The sequence below is a fragment of the Myotis brandtii genome, unplaced genomic scaffold (assembly GCF_000412655.1).
Source record: "Myotis brandtii unplaced genomic scaffold, ASM41265v1 scaffold619, whole genome shotgun sequence".
Lineage (NCBI taxonomy): Eukaryota > Metazoa > Chordata > Mammalia > Chiroptera > Vespertilionidae > Myotis > Myotis brandtii.
In genome coordinates, this window is record NW_005370361.1 from 374,693 (window position 1) to 379,545 (window position 4,853).

The following is a 4,853-nucleotide window of genomic DNA, read 5'->3' on the forward strand; positions in this document are numbered from 1 at the left end:
GAATACAGTTCCTCATGTTGTGGTTACCCCCAATTTCATTGTTACAAATTGAACATAATGAAAGCATAGCGATTCATCACAGAAACAATATGGAATTATAGATGTGTTTTCTGATGGTCTTAGGCGACCCCTGTGAAAGGGTCGTTCGACCCCCCAAAGGGGTCACGACCCACAGGTTGAGAATGCTGCCTTGTGTGGTCATGACCTCTTATCAGACCAAACGGTTGCTTTGGGGGTGTCCCTTGTTCTCGGCAGCTGGTCTCTGCCTACTTCGTGGTCCCCCCTCTCCCCCCTTCTGACCCGGACGTGGATGCCCCACCCCCACCCCGGCTCTGGCCGCATGCACCTCCTTCGTCACCTAATCCAGCCTCATGACCTGAGTGTCCCCTTGATGCTGACCTCTCCAAAATTTGTATTTCTAGCCACGTCCCGCCCCCCAGCTCCCGTCTCACGTTTCCCACTGGCGACCCGATAGGCCGACTTGGGTTTCTCACGGGCATCTCCACCCCACTCCTGACTCCCGGCCCTGGGCCCCCTGGTGTGCGCCCAGGGAAGGGTTCCGTCTCCCCTCACTGGTCTCTCACCCTCTCTGCAGCGTCCAGTTCATTTACTATCGGTTCTGCCTCGAGGATCCCATTTCTCTCCATCCTCGCCGACCCCACAGGGGTCCCGGCCACCAGCAGCCTCCGCTGGACAAGGACAGCCGCCCCCTGACGCCTCACGGCCCCTTTCACTCACGCCGGCATCCACTCTCAGCATGACAACGTGGTTCTCTTCTTTTGTTGTTGTTTGGTTTGTGTTTTAATGTTGTTGTTGTTTTTTAATTGATTTCAGAGAGGAAAAGATAGAAACATCAATGATGAGAGAGAATCATGGATCGGCCGCCTCCTGCACGCCCCACACTGGGGATCGAGCCCGCCACCCGGGCATGTGCCCCGCCTGGGAATCGAAACATGACCTCCTGGTTCATAGGTTGACACTCAAACCATTGAACCACACGGGCCGGGTTTTTTTTTTAATTCTTATTATTTTTTAAATATAATCATGTCGTGCCTGTGATCAGCCCGTGGAGTCCAGACATCAGGTTTGTCCCCGGGGCTAAAAGGCCCTACAGGAAGGGCCCACAACCTGTTCTGACCTCACCCTCCTTAACCTGCTCTCCTCCTCGGAGCATCCCAGCAACCTGGAGTCCTCCGGGGTTTTGTGCTGCCTTTGTCCCTGTCCCTCCCCTTCTCCCAACCCCAGTCTCTGTTCCAAGGGGACCTCTGCAGGGGGTTCTCGTCTAGGGCCTGCTCCGCCATCGACACCAGGTCCTGCTTGGCTTTAAAGCAGTTCCCTGTGACTGACATTCTCATGTGCCCCTCCTGTGAGTCCCAGGAGAGCAGGGCCTTGACCGACGACCGCCCAGCGCGTGCCTTGGGCCTCGCCCGAGTCTAGAACAGGACGGGGCTCCGCGAATACTTCCTGAACACGGGGAACGAGCCAGCCGAAGAAACGGCTCGTTCCTACGCAGTCCACGGCACACCTGCCTGAGCCTCCACATTTCCTCCTGGCAGATAGATCTCAGGGTCTTTCTCTGTGACGCCACCTCTGTCTCTCTCTCTCTCTCTCTCTCTCTCTCTCTCTCTCTCTCTCTCTCTCTCTCTCTCTCTCTCTCTCTCTCTCTCTCTTTTTTTTTTTTTTTGGTGTCTCTGAGCCATCTCACTTGTGATCTGTGCATTTTTATTTATTTTTTTATTAATTTCAGAGAGGAAGTGAGAGGGGAAGAGAGAGATAAAAACATCAACGATGAGAATCATCGATCGGCTGCCTCCTGCACGCCCCACACTGGGGATCGAGCCTGCCACCCGGGCATGTGCCCTGACCGGGAATCGAACCCTGACCTCCTGGTTCATAGGTCGATGCGCGACCACTGAGCCACGCTGGCCGGGCTGATTTGTGCATCTTTGTGTCTGTCTCTCCTCCCCCTTTCTCTGCCCTCGCTGGATCTCTTTCCTTTTTCTCTGTGACTCACGGAGTTTGGGTCTCTCCTCCTCATCCTTCCTCCCCCCATCTGCCCACTCCCTACCCATCCCCCACCTCTTTCTTGCTCTCTGGCCTTTGGACCCTAGAGTCCACTACCCCCAACCAGTTCTGCCCCCTCCTGCACCAGAGCCCCCTCTCCCACCAAACTCGTCTCAAAACCCACCTCCCCCTGTCCCTCTTGGACCGGTCCCTTTACAGTCCAGGGTGGGGAACCTTTTTCCTGCCAAGGGCCATTTGGGTATTTATAACATCATCCACTTAATCTAATTCACTTAATACATTTATGTTGCTATGGACAAAGCTCTTAGATTTATTGAATTTCAAACCCCGCCTGTGGTTACCTTGGCAGGGCCAGACCAAATGATTTCTCGGGCCTCATACCGCCCGCAGGCCAACGTCCCCCACCCCTGCCCTACACCACGTCCTCCTGTCGCACTAGAGTGTATTCCTTTCCCCACAGCTCGCCTGCCTGGGTGCCCACACCCCCTCCAGTCTCTCTCCCTCTTTCTAGTCCTTCCACACAGGCCCCCGAGGGAAGTCCCAGCCCCCAGCCCTGGTCCTGTCCTCCTCTGTTCCACCCTTTTCTTCTTTTTTTAAAAAAATATATTTTTATTGATTTTAGAGAGGAAGGGAGAGGGAGAGATAGAAACATCAATGATGAGAGAGAATCATTGATTGGCTGCCTCCTGCATGCCCCCTACTGGGGATCGAGCCCGCAACCCAGGCATGTGCCCTTGGCTGGAATCGAACCCAGGACCCTTCAGTCCGCAGGCCGACGCTCTATCCATTGAGCCAAACCAGCTAGGGCCACCCTTTTCTTTTTTTAATTAATATTTTTATTGATTTCAGAGAGGAAGGGAGAGAGAGAATCATGGACTGGCTTCCTCCTACACTCCCCCTACTGGGGATCGAGCTGGCAACACAGGCATGTGCCCTAATCTGAATCGAACCTGACCTCCTGGTTCATAGGTCGGCGCTCAACCACTGAGCCACGCTGGCTGGGCTGTCCCACCTTTTCCTGCTGCTCCGTGTAATCAAGACAGAGGACCAGGAGCCCCGAGGGCAGGGCAGGGCAGGGCCTGGTTATCTGGGGCCTCCCAGCATCTCAGAGCAGCAGGCCTGGCACCTGGGAGACCTCGGGAAATATCTGCTGAGCCAGTGAGGGGAGGCCACTATGCACCATCCCTTCTGCGTCCTCAGTGACCTTCAAACCCCCTTCACCTCCCCCCACAGCGCTTGCCCAGCTCATCTGCCCTCCTGCCTCACCCTCCCACAGCACCCACCACACCCAGGGTCCTCTCCTAGCACCCACACCGATCCTGCCTTCTGCCTGCTCTAAGCTCTCCCACATCCCCCCCCCCCCCCCCCCCCCACACCCCAACCCCGGAGCCCAGAACTCCCGCTCCTTGGGCTCTCTGCACCCCCACCTTGCCCTTCAGCGTCCCCACATTAGGAGCACTCCCCGGGCAGACTACTACTCATCCTGTTTGAGACCCTGGCTGGGCGGGACCTTCCCCAGGAAGTTTCCCTAAGTGCTGCCCACTCCTGGCAGCCCGTCGCTCCATTCTCTTTCGAGGTGCCCAACGGGGTCCCTGCACCAACCGCCCTGCCTGGATTGTGGTTTCTGACGGCCTCACGTTTTCACCCCCAGAGACCCTGCTTCTAGCACTCTGTCTAGCAGCAGCGCAGTGGCAACGAGTAAATGGCTGAGTGAATGAATGAATGAATGAGTGAGTGACACAGATCCCCAAGTCCCAGAGCCTCTCCCGCACATCAGACGCTGTGCCTGTGCGTCAGGATGTGTGTCATTAACTGCTCTGCTCCCACGAGTGTGCGTTTCCAGAGCCAGCGCAGGTGTTTGATGCCGACTTCCAGCGTGTCTCTGCCTCTCATCTCCGAGCTCCTGCCTCCCCTTTGTACACCGTTTACGTTGCTCTCCCGCCGAGCGCCATTCACTCCTGGGCTCCCCACGGCCCTCAGAAGAAAATCTAAACTCCCGGCCTGACCTACGAGTCCCTGGGAAGTCTGGCCCTGCCGATGCCTCCCTCCAGCCGCATCTTGTTCCATCTGCTCACACGCTAGCCTTCCAAGGAAGCACCTTCTGCCCCAGGGCCTTTGCACATGCTGTTCTCTGGCTGGAAACACTTCCCCCCCAGCGCCACCTGGCTGCTTGTCATCTCCCTGTATGCAACAATATCCTTTCCTTTTAAACTGGCTTCAGCCCCCCTGATGGAGCCTACTGTAGCATTTTGGACTTTTCCTAGGTCCTCATTGTAATTTACTGTTTGTGGACACCGTTGCTCGATTAACGCACAAGTTGTTAACCCTATGAGGACAGAGGGGACCCCGTCGGTTCAATGCCTAGCACTTAAGTGCACGAATAAATTGCTGGCAATGTCTGAACAAGTCGCTTTCCAGGCCTGTTTATATCCTTCAGAGCGCCGCCCTGGTACACAGTAGGTGCTTAATGAACCCTTGCAGGATCATGCACGGAAAAGTCCACGTCCAGGCCTCATCCCTCCGCCTTCCCGCGTCCCTTCTCTTTCCCTGTCTCCTTATAAGAGAGCATATATATATAGTTTGTAGGTAGAACTATATATTTGTGTGTTATGGGCCCCTCTCCAGGAGTTGGGCTGGGCTGGGAGTCCCTCCCTCCCCCCGCCCCCACATGCACACAGCAAAAACATTAAAAAGAAAAACATCTCAAAACTGCAAAAAACACCACGGCCCTCCCTCCCCCACCCAATCCCACAACAAAAATAAAACACGACGCTCCCTCGCGCGGCCCCTTCCCTTCCCTTCCCGTCCCCCTCCCTTGGGGTCCCTGA

General features: G+C 55.7%; 1 protein-coding gene across 1 annotated transcript in view; it reads right to left on the reverse strand.

Moving 5' to 3' along the window:
- CACNG8 (calcium channel, voltage-dependent, gamma subunit 8) overlaps positions 1 to 4,853 on the reverse strand; it is a 15,409-nt gene that overhangs the window by 4,270 nt on the left and 6,286 nt on the right. The window lies entirely within an intron of this gene.